This window comes from Lathamus discolor, chromosome 8 (assembly GCF_037157495.1).
Source record: "Lathamus discolor isolate bLatDis1 chromosome 8, bLatDis1.hap1, whole genome shotgun sequence".
Classification (NCBI taxonomy): Eukaryota; Metazoa; Chordata; class Aves; order Psittaciformes; family Psittacidae; genus Lathamus; species Lathamus discolor.
Genome location: NC_088891.1, coordinates 22,525,260 through 22,547,382, shown reverse-complemented (window position 1 = coordinate 22,547,382; position 22,123 = coordinate 22,525,260). Strand labels below are relative to the sequence as shown.

At 51.6% G+C, this 22,123-nt stretch overlaps 5 non-coding genes across 5 annotated transcripts; all 5 read right to left on the bottom strand.

Moving 5' to 3' along the window:
* Positions 1-292: 292 nt before the first annotated feature.
* TRNAS-AGA (transfer RNA serine (anticodon AGA)) lies at positions 293-374 on the bottom strand. The gene has a single exon. It is a non-coding gene; the product is annotated as a tRNA-Ser (tRNA).
* A 5,210-nt stretch (positions 375-5,584) lies between these two features.
* On the bottom strand, positions 5,585-5,656 carry TRNAQ-CUG (transfer RNA glutamine (anticodon CUG)). Its single transcript has one exon. It is a non-coding gene; the product is annotated as a tRNA-Gln (tRNA).
* Positions 5,657-9,382: 3,726 nt separating this feature from the next.
* On the bottom strand, positions 9,383-9,464 carry TRNAS-AGA (transfer RNA serine (anticodon AGA)). The gene has a single exon. It is a non-coding gene; the product is annotated as a tRNA-Ser (tRNA).
* Positions 9,465-14,676: 5,212 nt separating this feature from the next.
* On the bottom strand, positions 14,677-14,748 carry TRNAQ-CUG (transfer RNA glutamine (anticodon CUG)). The gene has a single exon. It is a non-coding gene; the product is annotated as a tRNA-Gln (tRNA).
* A 3,726-nt stretch (positions 14,749-18,474) lies between these two features.
* Positions 18,475-18,556, bottom strand: TRNAS-AGA (transfer RNA serine (anticodon AGA)). The gene has a single exon. It is a non-coding gene; the product is annotated as a tRNA-Ser (tRNA).
* Between the last annotated feature and the right edge of the window lie 3,567 nt (positions 18,557-22,123).

Here is a 22,123-nt window from a genome sequence, read left to right as displayed (position 1 = left end):
CATTTTTGACCCTGCTGGGGACTGGTTGGGCAGAATATCCCCACAGCCTCTTAAGTTGCACTCAAGAAACAGCAACGGTGGAGCTCTTTTCATGGCTTATACTCAGCCCTGGTCCATAGTCTTCCCCCCAAAGGCCTACCTTTGTAATGGGAGCAGAGTTTACCATTCAGTCAGGACAAGACCAGGAGGGAAAGTGCTTTTACTGTCTGCCTGGGCACCAGGCACACTGTGGAGCTGGAAGCCACTGCAGAAACCTGGTCATTCGGTAGCAGCCCAAAAAACAGCTGTTCACCGTAGCTGGCAGGATTCGAACCTGCGCGGGGAAACCCCAATGGATTTCTAGTCCATCGCCTTCACCACTCGGCCACAACTACCTGATGCAGCCCTCTCCGCTCTCCGCCCCGCTGATCACAGTGTCTGTGCAATGACACCTGGCTTCCAGGGAGTTACAGGGCAATGCTCCACTTCAAGATTTGTAGCCGGGACTTTCACTGCACGTCTAATGAATCAAAGACCTCTCTGTGTTATCTCAAGGCACCCTGGAGACGCTGACTGACCCTGTTCAGGAGCTGGCACTGCAGGGACATCCTGGAACTGGGTGCAACACTGTTCCTGGCAGCTAAGAGCTGAGACAACTTCATGTCTCTCGCAGCTTTATGGCCTACGGACCGAGGGAAAAAAAGGAGCCTCTCAGAACTGGACTCTCTGTCTGAAGGGGACAAAGCTACTCAAACCTTTTCTAGTTCAACAGCTGCTAAAAGCAAAACAAGCTATAGTCCTTCCTCTGCTGACATTCAGAAAACAATCTGCACGGCGAGGTTGTCTGTGGGATTTGTGTTAGCGCAGTGTTTACAGGCTTCCCTGCATTTCAACCTACAAAAGGACCTCGAATCCATCTCTCCAAGCACCTGAGAGTAATTGTGATGACAAAGGCAGAAATGCCTCTGAGGAAGCAGAACTTTTGGAGGATTGAGGCTATGAGCTCTGGCAACGTTGGCTTGTGTGCATCCAGGGCACTGTGTCCTCTGAAGTCCACAGCAGCGTGACTCATGTCAGCCTGCAATTCAGGGGTTTTCCCAACTCTTCCACATCGCAACGACTCCCAGCTGCTCTAGGAGACTGATCCGATGGCCCTTTGTAATTTGAAATGCATGGAACTGGCCACCCCATCCCTGACCCAGAACTGTGAGCCTTGGTGGAGCCTGATGAACTTAAGCAAGGTGCCTGTGGCTATTACTCCTTCCACAGGGAATTTCCTCATAGTGCACAATGGTCCTTTCTTGCTGCTGAGGGTACAGAGGCGAGACTGCCTAGCCTGCAGTTCCCCAGGTCTTCCTTTTTTCCCTTTATATATCTGGGGGATTATATTTCCCCTTTTCCAGCCACTGGCTATTTTACAACTTTGCTATTTTGATAGATAGTGCCTTAGCAACTTCCTCTGACAGTTCCTGCAGGACTCTCGGGTGCATCTCCTCAGTTCCCAAAGGACTTGTGCACTTTCAAGTTCCTGCCGTGGTCTTGAACTTCCATCTTCTTCATGTTGGTCACAGTCAGGCCTCCCGTTTGGCTCACCTAAAGTGTGGGGCTACAACTTCTTTCACCTTCCTTTGCTGTTCTATGTACCTGAAGAATGCCTTCTAGTTATTTTTCATGGCCAGAGACAAGTTCAGAGCCAGCTATGCTTTGTTTTCCTGATGCCCTCCATACACCCCCGTGACATTCCCTGTAATCTTCCCAGGATGTTATCCCTGCCTTCACTGCCTCTCCATCTTTGCTATGTTTTAATTTTAGTTTAGTTCTTTAGTTTAGTTTAGTATAGTTTAGTTTGGTTTGGTTTGGTTTGTTCCAGTTTGGCTAAGAGGCCTTGCCTTCCCCAGGCTAGGCTCCTGCTACCCCTGTCGGACTTCTTGCATGTTGGGATTTCTAGAGGCTCCAGAAAAATGTCTTTCAATATGTCCCAGCTCTCGGCATCCTTTATCTCTGAGGCCATTTTCCAAGGGATCGCACACGGAAGCACCTTAAACAGACTATAGCTTGCTTTTCCACAGTGTAGGATCCTGGCTCTACTTTTTACCTACCCTATATGTCTCAAGGCTGAGGATGCTACCAAGACATGATTGCTGCTGACCAGGCTACCTCCTGTCTTGACCTTTTTGGTAAGTTCTTCTGCGCTAGTAAGGAGCAGGTCTAGCACTGTCTCTCCTCTGGTCAAATTCTCCATCATATCTACTAGGAAGTTGTCCACGACAGACTCCAGTAGTTTCCTGGACTGCTTTTGGTTTGCTGTGTCACTTTGCCAGCAGACGTCTTGATGGTTGAAGTACCTTGTCGGGATCAGGACCTAAGAAGAGGCGATGCTTCCTAAGGCTTTGCCACAGACAGTTTTTACTGCCCACAAGCTCAGGTAACAAAGGGAGATTGAAAATGACGGATAGCAGACCAGTGTGTCAGGCAGCTCTCTTTCAAGTGACTTCTCCATGGGATCTCCATAGTTATGTCCCTTGATGACTAAACCATGCCCTAAGGCTTCTTCCAGCCAGGGGCCTGGGCTCAACGTGGGAAGTGGGGAACCTGCTGGAAACAAGGAAATCAGCACTTAGGAGGGTGATCAAAGTGATGCTGCATCCTTCCTGAAAGAGACACACACGCTCATTCACCTGTTTTGCTCTTTGATGAAACCGGCACCTGAAGCTATGAGCTCTGGTGTGCCTGGCACACCTGAGACCAGGGCAGCATCTCCACTGAAGTCCACAGCAGCGTGACTCATGTTAGCCTGCAGTTCAGGGGTTTTCCCAACTCTTCCACATCACAAGGACTCCCAGCAGCTGCACTGGCACACTGATCCGATGTCCCTTTGTAATTTGAAATGCATGGATTGGCCACACCATTCCTGACCCAGAAAAATGGTCTATGACCTTCTGGCCCCCTGCCCCGCACCTCTTCTCAAAAGCAGGCCATCCAGGCATCTGGTCTCTGGGATGCCCTTGCTGAGCAGAACAGGTGAAATTGGGTGTGGGTCTCACTCAGGGATGATCGTGGGCATCTCTTTCATCACAAAACCAGGCTGTGGTAGAGCCTGATGAGCGTAAGCAAGGTGCTCATGGCCATCACCCCTTCCCGCAGAAAAGTTCCTTATGGCGCACAATGGTCCTTCCTTGCTGTTGAGATTGGCCACATCCCTGCAGAGCTGAGTTTCACCTCACGTATGGGCTTGTGCAGTCTTGACCTTCTGATTGAACTTACTCAGAGTCTCCTGTGTCCCTACAATGACCCGTGGGGAGCAGGTCTCTCCATGTTATCCATACTGCCTGACAGGAAAGCACTTGAGGTGACCTCGTAACTGAATTTGACCATGACTGATAGCTGCGCTCACCACTAAAAAGTCAAAGGCATGGAAACACTCTCTAAATATCCTTCTGCACATGCCTGAGATATCTGAGTTGATCGATCTTATGAAGGCGGGGCACAGATGAGTCGTTCTGATGTTCAGTGATAGAAAGCGGGAGCACGGTATTTCTAATGAAAGAGGCAAGGGCTTCATCACCAGCGAGGCTTTGGCAAGCAGCGACTACTGTGTGTTCAGATGCTTCATGAGCAAGGAATGTTGGTTCCCCTCAGGGCTCTGGAGCACAGCATAAAAGCCTGCTCTACTCCAGGCTCTGCATCTTCCTCTCTTGCTTCCCTTTCCTCTAAGAACAAGGTAAGCCTGAGTCTGCTCTGTCTGTCTCTGTGGGCTGAAGTGCTGTGCTGGTGGCTACTCAGGCTGATATTGGGCTGCCTCTGCTTGGCCCTGCAATGGAAATAGTCAACCCCTGAGACATCTGTCCTTTTCATGGAGGTGGCTGGGGGCAGCTGGGAAGAGGAGGGTTTTCCAAGCAGAAAGAATCAGTGGGGCTCAGATGCAGGGATGGCTGCCCACCAGACTGTGCGTGTCCATCAAATTGTATCTAACCAAATGGCCAAGCGCATGCAGTGCTCTCTTCAATGCAGCACTGGAGATGGGGTGTGATCAGTCACTCCACAGGGGCTTTAACCCCAGTGAAAGGGGACCTATTACAAAAGGGGCCAGCCTTCCTGTCCCATGCAACCTGCTGGGCCAGTGAGGGCTCTGGAAGTTGTAGAGTCACTGCGTGTATTCAACGCAAGATGTGCCCACAGAGAGAGCTGGAGAAGACAAGGACACGCTAGTATTGAGGTTTGTGCTCCCTGCCTGCTCTGTGTTTCAGCTTTGCCTCGCTCACCGAGAGATGTCTTGCTTCAGACCATGTCCCCCACGCCCCTGCGGCACCTCTGGCCCAACGCCACTCGCAAGCAGCTGCAGTGAGCCCTGTGTCGCCCGCTGCGCTGACTCAACGGTGTTCATCGAAGCCTCCCCGGTGGTGGTGACCCTGCCGGGCCCCATCCTCACCTCTTTCCCGCAGAGCACGGCCGTGGGATCCTCTCTGTCAGCTGCTGTTGGGAGCTCCCTCAGCACTGGTGGGGTTCCCATTTCTTCTGGGGGCTCCCTTGGTCTGGGGGGGTCAGGCCTGTGTCTGCCTCCTCCCCGTTGCAGTCTGAACTGCTGAAGCTGGCGGATCATCCCCTTTGGAGCCAGAAGAAAGACGTGCACCCTGTATGAGCAGGAGAGTGGCCACAGCTTCCAGATGGGTTGGGTCTTCTCTCCCACCTGGCAGGAGGGTCCTGTGCCCGCTGCTCCTCACTGCAGGACAGGCCTCTCTCTGCCTTCTCTGGCTTTTCTTTGCTCTGAACTCCTGAGAGAAAGGCCTCCTTCTCTTCTACTTTCCTGAACATCCTACAGATGTGGGGAGGTGTCCGGAGTCAGGGACTGCTCTTGGTGGCCTGGGAACACCACCAGGTGGAGCAGAATGGGAAAAGTGAAGCCCTTTGTGTGGAACTTGTCCTTAGGAAACGGGTCATTCTCTGTGCCTCCCTGCACTCTGCAGACGTCTTTCTTGGTCTCTGTTCTGTGCCCCCGCATTTGTTCCTTCTGATTAAAGATTTGGTGCAGCATAGCTGGAGACTCATGGTGGTTTGTTCTCCTCCTCCCTCACTTACCTCCGTGCTGTGCAAGGAGCGATCTGCTGTCTCTCGTGACAGCCAAGCATGGACTACTGCCATATTTTGCTGGAGCTCCCTGAACTGATCGAGGATCAGCATTAAACAATTTGGCAAAGAGAAACGGAAAAGCTTCAGAGAAACGGAGAGAACAAGAAGCAGTGGACAGAGTTGGAATTCTGGCTACTGCCAGAGGCATTGGAGGTCAAAGACGGGACAAGGTTGCTCAGGGAGTTCTAGATTCTCCATCTTTGAAGATGTCCAACATAGAACCAGACAAGGCCAGGAAAAACATCCCCTGCTTGGCCTGGATTTGGACTTTGTGATTCCCACCTCAGGTGTTGCGTGATTTGGCGCGAAACTGCTTGATACCCTCATGCAGGAGCAGCCACAAGTGGAAGGAAGCACAGAGGGTGCAGGGGACAATGATCCAGATCAGAGCGCGTGATACAATTGACCCAACAGCAAAACAGGGCTGTCAAGGTGTAAGCATGCTGAGAAAGCCCTGAGGGAGCCAAAACTTTGCACAAGGTCCCACTGAGATTTGAACTCAGATCGCTGGATTCAGAGTCCAGAGTGCTCACCATTACACCATGGGACCTCTAGGCACATGCTGGAAAGGTCTTTCTCCTGCAGCCACCCTCGCTGAGACATATGCTCCTGGCTCAGCCTGCCAGTCTTTCCATCTCCCTGGCCATCAGTCATCAAGAGCAGCTGTTCCTTCAGGGACACTGGGCACTTTTCACTCACAGAAGAGGAGTGGCACAGCATTTTGTACAAGTCTCACAGGCCCTCTCTTACAAGGCACAGGCTGGTATCCCCCAAGAATCTTCCTTTTGCCTGATGAAACCTGCTGAAGACCTTTCCAGCTTAACATCTTCAACACTCGTACCTCAAAGGATATACATTCACAGCCCAGTGATCAGTGGTTTAGTGCTTGTACTTGTGGACTCTGCTGGTGTTTCCTCCCTTCAGACGCCCCATGTTGGACAGCCTCTCAATCTGCCACTCTAAGTCATGGCCTGTCCAGTTTCTCACCTTGTAGATCATACTAAGCAGCCTTTGCCCAGATATCCTTACTCTCAGTTGCACTCCTAGCCAAGCTCCTGACCTTGACAAATGAGGCAATCATGCCAGAGGGCAGCGGACGTGGTTCAACTGCAAGACCAACTAGTAGGAGGACCCAAAGCAGTGTGCTACGTGTTGCACAAGCTGAGCTGCCTTCATCTGCTGGGGCAGTCTAGGCTGACTTCAAACCCTGTCCTTTCTTTCAGGGACACACTGTCCCCTTGTGCCCTGGACTGGCCTCTCCCTCATGGAGAGCACTGTTTGCTCTCCTGAGATGGCTCCAGACGCAGGTGCATTTTGCAGTGAGCCTGAGGGGACTTTCCCTCATGCCTTGGGACCAGCACACTGCCCACCAAAGAAGAGTCTGTGCACACAGTGGGAAGAAGCTCCCTGCTTGAGGAAGGAGCATTCACTGTGACCCCCTGAAACGCCTTCCAAACAGCAGGACTGGTAAAGGGCAAAGTTGAGGCAGGGCCAGCCCCAGAGCTGGAGCAGGCAGCTCAGTGCCTGAGGCCTAGAGGAACTAGAGTCAGATACCCACCATGAAGGGGAATGCACTTTGACTACCTGTAATGCCTTCCAAACAGCAGGACTGAGAGAGGGTAAAGCTGAAGCACGGCCAGCCCCAGAGCTGGAGCAGGCAGCTCAGTGCCTGAGCCCTAGTGGAACTTGAGTGAGATAGATACACAACATGAAGGAGAATCCACATGTTCTCTGGGCACCTGCTCCAGTGCTTCACGACACCCTGAGAAGCAATCAGCGGTCCAAAGCAGCCCCTTGCACTCTGCTTTTCCCAAGCTGGGCCATGCTCAAAGGCCTGCTCGGCATGGAGGTGCCCAGAGAGCTAGCCACAAGGCAAGGCAGCAGAGGGGAGTGGCTCCAGTGCCCCATGGGACCTGAACGTCCTAAGGGAAGATGGGTTCCTCTGGAACAGGAGAAGCAAGGCACCCTGGAGCCAGGCTGAAGAAAAGCTTGTCTGCATTGGCCAGGAATCTAATGTGGCCCAAATGCTTGGAAGGCAGCTATGCTCTCTACTATACCACCAATGCTCATGGGAGCACTACTGCCTCCTGCTCCTCCACTTGCCCATCTGCTTGCCTCACTCTGCCAGGTCACAAAGTGACCTGTCTACTGCTCCTCCACGTAAGCGCCTGGCCAGTCCCTTCCAGTCCTCCCTCCAGTCCCCATGCATGCAAAGGACTTCAAGCTGCTGGGATGTCTGTGTGTGTTCCCTGGGAGTGACATCTTGGATGCGGACACTCTCGCTGCTGGGTGCTAGTAACGGTGCCTCTCTCAGACTACGTTCATTCCTGTACCAGCTCTGCATGTACTATGCACGTGGATGTACCTTTGTGGCTACGCACCTTTGGTGGTATAATCACAGACAATCCCCCAGCCAGCTTCTCACTCCTTCCCAGACTCTGGGAAGGGAAGCAGATCTCTGAAAACAGGATGGGTCAAGACAAACATGACTTCGAAAAACACAGCTTAGCAAAAACTCCTATGGACAAACCAGGCTTACCTTGGTAGGGGAGTCAGGGCATAGCTGATTAAAACAGATTCATGTAGTGAGAAACAGAAACACCAACATAAAAAAACATCTTTCCTCACCCCTGTCCGCAGGTCTGTTTTACACAATCACACCACACTCCTTTCCCTGACTTGGACTCTCACCTTTAGCCTTACTGCTACCTGAGAGCCCAGGGCTGCTCCTGACACCATGCAGCTTGCCAGAGAGCCAGAGAAACCCCTTTTCTCTGTGCCTGGAGCCATTCCTGTCCTGCCCAACACTGCTGGCCAGAGCATGCAGCAACCAGGCAGAGGAGGGAAAAGCAACATGGGGACAGATAGGACCAGCACGGTGGTGCAGATGTGAGCACACTAAGGCATCCTCTCCATTGCCCTTTGCTTCTTTATTCCTGCCGAGAATCTCTCTGAGGTTCTTTCTCCCTTGCAATGCTTTCCCCAGCCTGAGTGGCATGGCTACAGGGAATTGACCATGTGCCAGCAATGTATTTTTTTCTCCTCCTCCTTGTGTAGGCTCTTCCTGCATGTGCTTCTCAGAGTTTACTTTTTCCTTAAGATGCTAAACCACACAGGCAGGCTATCAGAAGCTCAACCTCTGCCGCTCCTCTAGTAGGGGCAGCTGAGCATGCAACTGAAAGAAGACCTCTGGGAAACCTCTGGCTCTTTTCTGTCCCACCCATCAGGGTCGGTGGAGGCAGGGGATGGTCTCCTGATACCACCGTCACCACCAAGTCTCTTTTTGCCAATTTCACATCTGTCGAGGTTTAAACAAAGTCAGCCATCAATCACGCAGTCGTTCACTCCTTCTCCCATTTCTTGCCCTCTCCCTACACCCAGAGGGACAGAGAGGAGAATCAAAAAGAATGCAATTCCCATGGGTTGAGATAAGAACAGTTTAGTAACTAAGGTATAACACAAATCACTACTGCTACCACCAATAATAATAATGATAAAGGGAACAAGGGAAGAGAATACAACACCTCACCACCCGCCAACCGATAACTCGCCCCACCCCACCCAACCAAGCACCGACTGATACCCACTGCAACCCTGCTGTGAACTAGCCCTTCCGGGTAACCCTCAGTTACGTCCTGTGCATGACGTGCTGTTGTGTGGAATACCTCTTCGGCTAGTTTGGGTCAGGTGTCCTGCCTCTGCTTCCTCCCAGCTTCCCACCCTCCCGGGCAGAGCATGAGGCTCAGAAAGTCCTTGGCCAGACCAAACATTTGAGCAGCAACGAAAAACATCGGCGTTATCAGCACTGTTCTCAGGACAAAAGTCAAAACACAGCGTTGCACCAGCCACTAAGAAGGAGAAGAATTACTGCTACTGCTAAACCCAGGACAACATCTTACCCAGAACACGAGGGCACAGATCACACCTACCTCTCATCATCTCATCCTACAGCTAAATTTGAAAAACCCCCTTGGAAAGGTTGTTCATTTTTGACCCTGCTGGGGACTGGTTGGGCAGAGTATCCCCACAGCCTCTTAAGTTGCACTCAAGAAACAGCAACGGTGGAGCTCTTTTCATGGCTTATACTCAGCCCTGGTCCATAGTCTTCCCCCCAAAGGCCTACCTTTGTAATGGGAGCAGAGTTTACCATTCAGTCAGGACAAGACCAGGAGGGAAAGTGCTTTTACTGTCTGCCTGGGCACCAGGCACACTGTGGAGCTGGAAGCCACTGCAGAAACCTGGTCATTCGGTAGCAGCCCAAAAAACAGCTGTTCACCGTAGCTGGCAGGATTCGAACCTGCGCGGGGAAACCCCAATGGATTTCTAGTCCATCGCCTTCACCACTCGGCCACAACTACCTGATGCAGCCCTCTCCGCTCTCCGCCCCGCTGATCACAGTGTCTGTGCAATGACACCTGGCTTCCAGGGAGTTACAGGGCAATGCTCCACTTCAAGATTTGTAGCCGGGACTTTCACTGCACGTCTAATGAATCAAAGACCTCTCTGTGTTATCTCAAGGCACCCTGGAGACACTGACTGACCCTGTTCAGGAGCTGGCACTGCAGGGACATCCTGGAACTGGGTGCAACACTCTTCCTGGCAGCTAAGAGCTGAGACAACTTCATGTCTCTCGCAGCTTTATGGCCTACGGACCGAGGGAAAAAAAGGAGCCTCTCAGAACTGGACTCTCTGTCTGAAGGGGACAAAGCTACTCAAACCTTTTCTAGTTCAACAGCTGCTAAAAGCAAAACAAGCTATAGTCCTTCCTCTGCTGACATTCAGAAAACAATCTGCACGGCGAGGTTGTCTGTGGGATTTGTGTTAGTGCAGTGTTTACAGGCTTCCCTGCATTTCAACCTACAAAAGGACCTCGAATCCATCTCTCCAAGCACCTGAGAGTAATTGTGATGACAAAGGCAGAAATGCCTCTGAGGAAGCAGAACTTTTGGAGGATTGAGGCTATGAGCTCTGGCAACGTTGGCTTGTGTGCATCCAGGGCACTGTGTCCTCTGAAGTCCACAGCAGCGTGACTCATGTCAGCCTGCAATTCAGGGGTTTTCCCAACTCTTCCACATCGCAACGACTCCCAGCTGCTCTAGGAGACTGATCCGATGGCCCTTTGTAATTTGAAATGCATGGAACTGGCCACCCCATCCCTGACCCAGAACTGTGAGCCTTGGTGGAGCCTGATGGACTTATGCAAGGTGCTCGTGCTATTACTCCTTCCCACAGGGAATTTCCTCATAGTGCACAATGGTCCTTTCTTGCTGCTGAGGGTACAGAGGCGAGACTGCCTAGCCTGCAGTTCCCCAGGTCTTCCTTTTTTCCCTTTATATATCTGGGGGATTATATTTCCCCTTTTCCAGCCACTGGCTATTTTACAACTTTGCTATTTTGATGGATAGTGCCTTAGCAACTTCCTCTGACAGTTCCTGCAGGACTCTCGGGTGCATCTCCTCAGTTCCCAAAGGACTTGTGCACTTTCAAGTTCCTGCCGTGGTCTTGAACTTCCATCTTCTTCATGTTGGTCACAGCCAGGCCTCCCGTTTGGCTCACCTAAAGTGTGGGGCTACAACTTCTTTCACCTTCCTTTGCTGTTCTATGTACCTGAAGAATGCCTTCTAGTTATTTTTCATGGCCAGAGACAAGTTCAGAGCCAGCTATGCTTTGTTTTCCTGATGCCCTCCGTACACCCCCGTGACATTCCCTGTAATCTTCCCAGGATGTGTATCCCCGCCTTCACTGCCTCTCCATCTTTGCTATGTTTTAATTTTAGTTTAGTTCTTTAGTTTAGTTTAGTATAGTTTAGTTTGGTTTGGTTTGGTTTGTTCCAGTTAGGCTAAGAGGCCTTGCCTTTTCCAGGCTAGGCTCCTGCTTCCCCTGTCGGACTTCTTGCATGTTGGGATTTCTAGAGGCTCCAGAAAAATGTCTTTCAATATGTCCCAGCTCTCGGCATCCTTTATCTCTGAGGCCATTTTCCAAGGGATCGCACACGGAAGCACCTTAAACAGACTATAGCTTGCTTTTCCACAGTGCAGGATCCTGGCTCTACTTTTTACCTACCCTATATGTCTCAAGGCTGAGGATGCTACCAAGACATGATTGCTGCTGACCAGGCTACCTCCTGTCTTGACCTTTTTGGTAAGTTCTTCTGCGCTAGTAAGGAGCAGGTCTAGCACTGTCTCTCCTCTGGTCAAATTCTCCATCATATCTACTAGGAAGTTGTCCACGACAGACTCCAGTAGTTTCCTGGACTGCTTTTGGTTTGCTGTGTCACTTTGCCAGCAGACGTCTTGATGGTTGAAGTACCTTGTCGGGATCAGGACCTAAGAAGAGGCGATGCTTCCTAAGGCTTTGCCACAGACAGTTTTTACTGCCCACAAGCTCAGGTAACAAAGGGAGATTGAAAATGACGGATAGCAGACCAGTGTGTCAGGCAGCTCTCTTTCAAGTGACTTCTCCATGGGATCTCCATAGTTATGTCCCTTGATGACTAAACCATGCCCTAAGGCTTCTTCCAGCCAGGGGCCTGGGCTCAACGTGGGAAGTGGGGAACCTGCTGGAAACAAGGAAATCAGCACTTAGGAGGGTGATCAAACTGATGCTGCATCCTTCCTGAAAGAGACACACACGCTCATTCACCTGTTTTGCTCTTTGATGAAACCGGCACCTGAAGCTATGAGCTCTGGTGTGCCTGGCACACCTGAGACCAGGGCAGCATCTCCACTGAAGTCCACAGCAGCGTGACTCATGTTAGCCTGCAGTTCAGGGGTTTTCCCAACTCTTCCACATCACAAGGACTCCCAGCAGCTGCACTGGCACACTGATCCGATGTCCCTTTGTAATTTGAAATGCATGGAATTGGCCACACCATTCCTGACCCAGAAAAATGGTCTATGACCTTCTGGCCCCTTGCCCCGCACCTCTTCTCAAAAGCAGGCCATCCAGGCATCTGGTCTCTGGGATGCCCTTGCTGAGCAGAACAGGTGAAATTGGGTGTGGGTCTCACTCAGGGACGATCGTGGGCATCTCTTTCATCACAAAACCAGGCCGTGGTAGAGCCTGATGAGCGTAAGCAAGGTGCTCATGGCCATCACCCCTTCCCGCAGAAAAGTTCCTTATGGCGCACAATGGTCCTTCCTTGCTGTTGAGATTGGCCACATCCCTGCAGAGCTGAGTTTCACCTCACGTATGGGCTTGTGCAGTCTTGACCTTCTGATTGAACTTACTCAGAGTCTCCTGTGTCCCTACAGTGACCCATGGGGAGCAGGTCTCTCCATGTTATCCATGCTGCCTGACAGGAAAGCACTTGAGGTGGCCTCGTAACTGAATTTGACCATGACTGATAGCTGCGCTCACCACTAAAAAGGCAAAGGCATGGAAACACTCTCTAAATATCCTTCTGCACATGCCTGAGATATCTGAGTTGATCGATCTTATGAAGGCGGGGCACAGATGAGTCGTTCTGATGTTCAGTGATAGAAAGCGGGAGCACGGTATTTCTAATGAAAGAGGCAAGGGCTTCATCACCAGCGAGGCTTTGGCAAGCAGCGACTACTGTGTGTTCAGATGCTTCATGAGCAAGGAATGTTGGTTCCCCTCAGGGCTCTGGAGCACAGCATAAAAGCCTGCTCTACTCCAGGCTCTGCATCTTCCTCTCTTGCTTCCCTTTCCTCTAAGAACAAGGTAAGCCTGAGTCTGCTCTGTCTGTCTCTGTGGGCTGAAGTGCTGTGCTGGTGGCTACTCAGGCTGATATTGGGCTGCCTCTGCTTGGCCCTGCAATGGAAATAGTCAACCCCTGAGACATCTGTCCTTTTCATGGAGGTGGCTGGGGGCAGCTGGGAAGAGGAGGGTTTTCCAAGCAGAAAGAATCAGTGGGGCTCAGATGCAGGGATGGCTGCCCACCAGACTGTGCGTGTCCATCAAATTGTATCTAACCAAATGGCCAAGCGCATGCAGTGCTCTCTTCAATGCAGCACTGGAGATGGGGTGTGATCAGTCACTCCACAGGGGCTTTAACCCCAGTGAAAGGGGACCTATTACAAAAGGGGCCAGCCTTCCTGTCCCATGCAACCTGCTGGGCCAGTGAGGGCTCTGGAAGTTGTAGAGTCACTGCGTGTATTCAACGCAAGATGTGCCCACAGAGAGAGCTGGAGAAGACAAGGACACGCTAGTATTGAGGTTTGTGCTCCCTGCCTGCTCTGTGTTTCAGCTTTGCCTCGCTCACCGAGAGATGTCTTGCTTCAGACCATGTCCCCCACGCCCCTGCGGCACCTCTGGCCCAACGCCACTCGCAAGCAGCTGCAGTGAGCCCTGTGTCGCCCGCTGCGCTGACTCAACGGTGTTCATCGAAGCCTCCCCGGTGGTGGTGACCCTGCCGGGCCCCATCCTCACCTCTTTCCCGCAGAGCACGGCCGTGGGATCCTCTCTGTCAGCTGCTGTTGGGAGCTCCCTCAGCACTGGTGGGGTTCCCATTTCTTCTGGGGGCTCCCTTGGTCTGGGGGGGTCAGGCCTGTGTCTGCCTCCTCCCCGTTGCAGTCTGAACTGCTGAAGCTGGCGGATCATCCCCTTTGGAGCCAGAAGAAAGACGTGCACCCTGTATGAGCAGGAGAGTGGCCACAGCTTCCAGATGGGTTGGGTCTTCTCTCCCACCTGGCAGGAGGGTCCTGTGCCCGCTGCTCCTCACTGCAGGACAGGCCTCTCTCTGCCTTCTCTGGCTTTTCTTTGCTCTGAACTCCTGAGAGAAAGGCCTCCTTCTCTTCTACTTTCCTGAACATCCTACAGATGTGGGGAGGTGTCCGGAGTCAGGGACTGCTCTTGGTGGCCTGGGAACACCACCAGGTGGAGCAGAATGGGAAAAGTGAAGCCCTTTGTGTGGAACTTGTCCTTAGGAAACGGGTCATTCTCTGTGCCTCCCTGCACTCTGCAGACGTCTTTCTTGGTCTCTGTTCTGTGCCCCCGCATTTGTTCCTTCTGATTAAAGATTTGGTGCAGCATAGCTGGAGACTCATGGTGGTTTGTTCTCCTCCTCCCTCACTTACCTCCGTGCTGTGCAAGGAGCGATCTGCTGTCTCTCGTGACAGCCAAGCATGGACTACTGCCATATTTTGCTGGAGCTCCCTGAACTGATCGAGGATCAGCATTAAACAATTTGGCAAAGAGAAACGGAAAAGCTTCAGAGAAACGGAGAGAACAAGAAGCAGTGGACAGAGTTGGAATTCTGGCTACTGCCAGAGGCATTGGAGGTCAAAGACGGGACAAGGTTGCTCAGGGAGTTCTAGATTCTCCATCTTTGAAGATGTCCAACATAGAACCAGACAAGGCCAGGAAAAACATCCCCTGCTTGGCCTGGATTTGGACTTTGTGATTCCCACCTCAGGTGTTGCGTGATTTGGCGCGAAACTGCTTGATACCCTCATGCAGGAGCAGCCACAAGTGGAAGGAAGCACAGAGGGTGCAGGGGACAATGATCCAGATCAGAGCGCGTGATACAATTGACCCAACAGCAAAACAGGGCTGTCAAGGTGTAAGCATGCTGAGAAAGCCCTGAGGGAGCCAAAACTTTGCACAAGGTCCCACTGAGATTTGAACTCAGATCGCTGGATTCAGAGTCCAGAGTGCTCACCATTACACCATGGGACCTCTAGGCACATGCTGGAAAGGTCTTTCTCCTGCAGCCACCCTCGCTGAGACATATGCTCCTGGCTCAGCCTGCCAGTCTTTCCATCTCCCTGGCCATCAGTCATCAAGAGCAGCTGTTCCTTCAGGGACACTGGGCACTTTTCACTCACAGAAGAGGAGTGGCACAGCATTTTGTACAAGTCTCACAGGCCCTCTCTTACAAGGCACAGGCTGGTATCCCCCAAGAATCTTCCTTTTGCCTGATGAAACCTGCTGAAGACCTTTCCAGCTTAACATCTTCAACACTCGTACCTCAAAGGATATACATTCACAGCCCAGTGATCAGTGGTTTAGTGCTTGTACTTGTGGACTCTGCTGGTGTTTCCTCCCTTCAGACGCCCCATGTTGGACAGCCTCTCAATCTGCCACTCTAAGTCATGGCCTGTCCAGTTTCTCACCTTGTAGATCATACTAAGCAGCCTTTGCCCAGATATCCTTACTCTCAGTTGCACTCCTAGCCAAGCTCCTGACCTTGACAAATGAGGCAATCATGCCAGAGGGCAGCGGACGTGGTTCAACTGCAAGACCAACTAGTAGGAGGACCCAAAGCAGTGTGCTACGTGTTGCACAAGCTGAGCTGCCTTCATCTGCTGGGGCAGTCTAGGCTGACTTCAAACCCTGTCCTTTCTTTCAGGGACACACTGTCCCCTTGTGCCCTGGACTGGCCTCTCCCTCATGGAGAGCACTGTTTGCTCTCCTGAGATGGCTCCAGACGCAGGTGCATTTTGCAGTGAGCCTGAGGGGACTTTCCCTCATGCCTTGGGACCAGCACACTGCCCACCAAAGAAGAGTCTGTGCACACAGTGGGAAGAAGCTCCCTGCTTGAGGAAGGAGCATTCACTGTGACCCCCTGAAACGCCTTCCAAACAGCAGGACTGGTAAAGGGCAAAGTTGAGGCAGGGCCAGCCCCAGAGCTGGAGCAGGCAGCTCAGTGCCTGAGGCCTAGAGGAACTAGAGTCAGATACCCACCATGAAGGGGAATGCACTTTGACTACCTGTAATGCCTTCCAAACAGCAGGACTGAGAGAGGGTAAAGCTGAAGCACGGCCAGCCCCAGAGCTGGAGCAGGCAGCTCAGTGCCTGAGCCCTAGTGGAACTTGAGTGAGATAGATACACAACATGAAGGAGAATCCACATGTTCTCTGGGCACCTGCTCCAGTGCTTCACGACACCCTGAGAAGCAATCAGCGGTCCAAAGCAGCCCCTTGCACTCTGCTTTTCCCAAGCTGGGCCATGCTCAAAGGCCTGCTCGGCATGGAGGTGCCCAGAGAGCTAGCCACAAGGCAAGGCAGCAGAGGGGAGTGGCTCCAGTGCCCCATGGGACCTGAACGTCCTAAGGGAAGATGGGTTCCTCTGGAACAGGAGAAGCAAGGCACCCTGGAGCCAGGCTGAAGAAAAGCTTGTCTGCATTGGCCAGGAATCTAATGTGGCCCAAATGCTTGGAAGGCAGCTATGCTCTCTACTATACCACCAATGCTCATGGGAGCACTACTGCCTCCTGCTCCTCCACTTGCCCATCTGCTTGCCTCACTCTGCCAGGTCACAAAGTGACCTGTCTACTGCTCCTCCACGTAAGCGCCTGGCCAGTCCCTTCCAGTCCTCCCTCCAGTCCCCATGCATGCAAAGGACTTCAAGCTGCTGGGATGTCTGTGTGTGTTCCCTGGGAGTGACATCTTGGATGCGGACACTCTCGCTGCTGGGTGCTAGTAACGGTGCCTCTCTCAGACTACGTTCATTCCTGTACCAGCTCTGCATGTACTATGCACGTGGATGTACCTTTGTGGCTACGCACCTTTGGTGGTATAATCACAGACAATCCCCCAGCCAGCTTCTCACTCCTTCCCAGACTCTGGGAAGGGAAGCAGATCTCTGAAAACAGGATGGGTCAAGACAAACATGACTTCGAAAAACACAGCTTAGCAAAAACTCCTATGGACAAACCAGGCTTACCTTGGTAGGGGAGTCAGGGCATAGCTGATTAAAACAGATTCATGTAGTGAGAAACAGAAACACCAACATAAAAAAACATCTTTCCTCACCCCTGTCCGCAGGTCTGTTTTACACAATCACACCACACTCCTTTCCCTGACTTGGACTCTCACCTTTAGCCTTACTGCTACCTGAGAGCCCAGGGCTGCTCCTGACACCATGCAGCTTGCCAGAGAGCCAGAGAAACCCCTTTTCTCTGTGCCTGGAGCCATTCCTGTCCTGCCCAACACTGCTGGCCAGAGCATGCAGCAACCAGGCAGAGGAGGGAAAAGCAACATGGGGACAGATAGGACCAGCACGGTGGTGCAGATGTGAGCACACTAAGGCATCCTCTCCATTGCCCTTTGCTTCTTTATTCCTGCCGAGAATCTCTCTGAGGTTCTTTCTCCCTTGCAATGCTTTCCCCAGCCTGAGTGGCATGGCTACAGGGAATTGACCATGTGCCAGCAATGTATTTTTTTCTCCTCCTCCTTGTGTAGGCTCTTCCTGCATGTGCTTCTCAGAGTTTACTTTTTCCTTAAGATGCTAAACCACACAGGCAGGCTATCAGAAGCTCAACCTCTGCCGCTCCTCTAGTAGGGGCAGCTGAGCATGCAACTGAAAGAAGACCTCTGGGAAACCTCTGGCTCTTTTCTGTCCCACCCATCAGGGTCGGTGGAGGCAGGGGATGGTCTCCTGATACCACCGTCACCACCAAGTCTCTTTTTGCCAATTTCACATCTGTCGAGGTTTAAACAAAGTCAGCCATCAATCACGCAGTCGTTCACTCCTTCTCCCATTTCTTGCCCTCTCCCTACACCCAGAGGGACAGAGAGGAGAATCAAAAAGAATGCAATTCCCATGGGTTGAGATAAGAACAGTTTAGTAACTAAGGTATAACACAAATCACTACTGCTACCACCAATAATAATAATGATAAAGGGAACAAGGGAAGAGAATACAACACCTCACCACCCGCCAACCGATAACTCGCCCCACCCCACCCAACCAAGCACCGACTGATACCCACTGCAACCCTGCTGTGAACTAGCCCTTCCGGGTAACCCTCAGTTACGTCCTGTGCATGACGTGCTGTTGTGTGGAATACCTCTTCGGCTAGTTTGGGTCAGGTGTCCTGCCTCTGCTTCCTCCCAGCTTCCCACCCTCCCGGGCAGAGCATGAGGCTCAGAAAGTCCTTGGCCAGACCAAACATTTGAGCAGCAACGAAAAACATCGGCGTTATCAGCACTGTTCTCAGGACAAAAGTCAAAACACAGCGTTGCACCAGCCACTAAGAAGGAGAAGAATTACTGCTACTGCTAAACCCAGGACAACATCTTACCCAGAACACGAGGGCACAGATCACACCTACCTCTCATCATCTCATCCTACAGCTAAATTTGAAAAACCCCCTTGGAAAGGTTGTTCATTTTTGACCCTGCTGGGGACTGGTTGGGCAGAGTATCCCCACAGCCTCTTAAGTTGCACTCAAGAAACAGCAACGGTGGAGCTCTTTTCATGGCTTATACTCAGCCCTGGTCCATAGTCTTCCCCCCAAAGGCCTACCTTTGTAATGGGAGCAGAGTTTACCATTCAGTCAGGACAAGACCAGGAGGGAAAGTGCTTTTACTGTCTGCCTGGGCACCAGGCACACTGTGGAGCTGGAAGCCACTGCAGAAACCTGGTCATTCGGTAGCAGCCCAAAAAACAGCTGTTCACCGTAGCTGGCAGGATTCGAACCTGCGCGGGGAAACCCCAATGGATTTCTAGTCCATCGCCTTCACCACTCGGCCACAACTACCTGATGCAGCCCTCTCCGCTCTCCGCCCCGCTGATCACAGTGTCTGTGCAATGACACCTGGCTTCCAGGGAGTTACAGGGCAATGCTCCACTTCAAGATTTGTAGCCGGGACTTTCACTGCACGTCTAATGAATCAAAGACCTCTCTGTGTTATCTCAAGGCACCCTGGAGACGCTGACTGACCCTGTTCAGGAGCTGGCACTGCAGGGACATCCTGGAACTGGGTGCAACACTCTTCCTGGCAGCTAAGAGCTGAGACAACTTCATGTCTCTCGCAGCCTTATGGCCTACGGACCGAGGGAAAAAAAGGAGCCTCTCAGAACTGGACTCTCTGTCTGAAGGGGACAAAGCTACTCAAACCTTTTCTAGTTCAACAGCTGCTAAAAGCAAAACAAGCTATAGTCCTTCCTCTGCTGACATTCAGAAAACAATCTGCACGGCGAGGTTGTCTGTGGGATTTGTGTTAGCGCAGTGTTTACAGGTTTCCCTGCATTTCAACCTACAAAAGGACCTCGAATCCATCTCTCCAAGCACCTGAGAGTAATTGTGATGACAAAGGCAGAAATGCCTCTGAGGAAGCAGAACTTTTGGAGGATTGAGGCTATGAGCTCTGGCAACGTTGGCTTGTGTGCATCCAGGGCACTGTGTCCTCTGAAGTCCACAGCAGCGTGACTCATGTTACCCTGCAATTCAGGGGTTTTCCCAACTCCACATCACAACGACTCCCAGCTGCTCTAGGAGACTGATCCGATGGCCCTTTGTAATTTGAAATGCATGGAACTGGCCACCCCATCCCTGACCCAGAACAATGGGGCTGTGAGCCGTGGTGGAGCCTGATGGACTTATGCAAGGTGCTCGTGCTATTACTCCTTCCCACAGGGAATTTCCTCATAGTGCACAATGGTCCTTTCTTGCTGCTGAGGGTACAGAGGCGAGACTGCCTAGCCTGCAGTTCCCCAGGTCTTCCTTTTTTCCCTTTATATATCTGGGGGATTATATTTCCCCTTTTCCAGCCACTGGCTATTTTACAACTTTGCTATTTTGATGGATAGTGCCTTAGCAACTTCCTCTGACAGTTCCTGCAGGACTCTCGGGTGCATCTCCTCAGTTCCCAAAGGACTTGTGCACTTTCAAGTTCCTGCCGTGGTCTTGAACTTCCATCTTCTTCATGTTGGTCACAGCCAGGCCTCCCGTTTGGCTCACCTACAGTGTGGGGCTACAACTTCTTTCACCTTCCTTTGCTGTTCTATGTACCTGAAGAATGCCTTCTAGTTATTTTTCATGGCCAGAGACAAGTTCAGAGCCAGCTATGCTTTGTTTTCCTGATGCCCTCCGTACACCCGTGTGACATTCCCTGTAATCTTCCCAGGATGTTATCCCTGCCTTCACTGCCTCTCCATCTTTGCTATGTTTTAATTTTAGTTTAGTTCTTTAGTTTAGTTTAGTATAGTTTGGTTTGGTTTGGTTTGTTCCAGTTAGGCTAAGAGGCCTTGCCTTCCCCAGGCTAGGCTCCTGCTTCCCCTGTCGGACTTCTTGCATGTTGGGATTCCTAGAGGCTCCAGAAAAATGTCTTTCAATATGTCCCAGCTCTCGGCATCCTTTATCTCTGAGGCCATTTTCCAAGGGATCGCACACGGAAGCACCTTAAACAGACTATAGCTTGCCTTTCTACAGTGTAGGATCCTGGCTCTACTTTTTACCTACCCTATATGTCTCAAGGCTGAGGATGCTACCAAGACATGATTGCTGCTGACCAGGCTACCTCCTGTCTTGACCTTTTTGGTGAGTTCTTCTGCGCTAGTAAGGAGCAGGTCTAGCACTGTCTCTCCTCTGGTCGAATTCTCCATCATATCTACTAGGAATTTGTCCACGACAGACTCCAGTAGTTTCCTGGACTGCTTTTGGGTTGCTGTGTCACTTTGCCAGCAGACGTCTTGATGGTTGAAGTACCTTGTCGGGATCAGGACCTAAGAAGAGGCGATGCTTCCTAAGGCTTTGCCACAGACAGTTTTTACTGCCCACAAGCTCAGGTAACAAAGGGAGATTGAAAATGACGGATAGCAGACCAGTAGGTCAGACAGCTCTCTTTCAAGTGACTTCTCCATGGGATCTCCATAGTTATGTCCCTTGATGACTAAACCATGCCCTAAGGTTTGTTCCAGCCAGGGGCCTGGGCTCAACGTGGGAAGTGGGGAACCTGCTGGAAACAAGGAAATCAGCACTTAGGAGGGTGATCAAAGTGATGCTGCATCCTTCCTGAAAGAGACACACACGCTCATTCACCTGTTTTGCTCTTTGATGAAACCGGCACCTGAAGCTATGAGCTCTGGTGTGCCTGGCACACCTGAGACCAGGGCAGCATCTCCACTGAAGTCCACAGCAGCGTGACTCATGTTAGCCTGCAGTTCAGGTGTTTTCCCAACTCTTCCACATCACAAGGACTCTCAGCAGCTGCACTGGCACACTGATCCGATGTCCCTTTGTAATTTGAAATGCATGGATTGGCCACACCATTCCTGACCCAGAAAAATGGTCTATGACCTTCTGGCCCCCTGCCCTGCACCTCTTCTCAAAAGCAGGCCATCCAGGCATCTGGTCTCTGGGATGCCCTTGCTGAGCAGAACAGGTGAAATTGGGTGTGGGTCTCACTCAGGGACGATCGTGGGCATCTCTTTCATCACAAAACCAGGCTGTGGTAGAGCCTGATGAGCGTAAGCAAGGTGCTCATGGCCATCACCCCTTCCCGCAGAAAAGTTCCTTATGGCGCACAATGGTCCTTCCTTGCTGTTGAGATTGGCCACATCCCTGCAGAGCTGAGTTTCACCTCACGTATGGGCTTGTGCAGTCTTGACCTTCTGATTGAACTTACTCAGAGTCTCCTGTGTCCCTACAATGACCCGTGGGGAGCAGGTCTCTCCATGTTATCCATACTGCCTGACAGGAAAGCACTTGAGGTGACCTCGTACCTGAATTTGACCATGACTGATAGCTGTGCTCACCACTAAAAAGGCAAAGGCATGGAAACACTCTCTAAATATCCTTCTGCACATGCCTGAGATATCTGAGTTGATCGATCTTATGAAGGCGGGGCACAGATGAGTCGTTCTGATGTTCAGTGATAGAAAGCGGGAGCACGGTATTTCTAATGAAAGAGGCAAGGGCTTCATCACCAGCGAGGCTTTGGCAAGCAGCGACTACTGTGTGTTCAGATGCTTCATGAGCAAGGAATGTTGGTTCCCCTCAGGGCTCTGGAGCACAGCATAAAAGCCTGCTCTACTCCAGGCTCTGCATCTTCCTCTCTTGCTTCCCTTTCCTCTAAGAACAAGGTAAGCCTGAGTCTGCTCTGTCTGTCTCTGTGGGCTGAAGTGCTGTGCTGGTGGCTACTCAGGCTGATATTGGGCTGCCTCTGCTTGGCCCTGCAATGGAAATAGTCAACCCCTGAGACCTCTGTCCTTTTCATGGAGGTGGCTGGGGGCAGCTGGGAAGAGGAGGGTTTTCCAAGCAGAAAGCATCCGTGGGGCTCAGATGCAGGGATGGCTGCCCACCAGACTGTGCGTGTCCATCAAA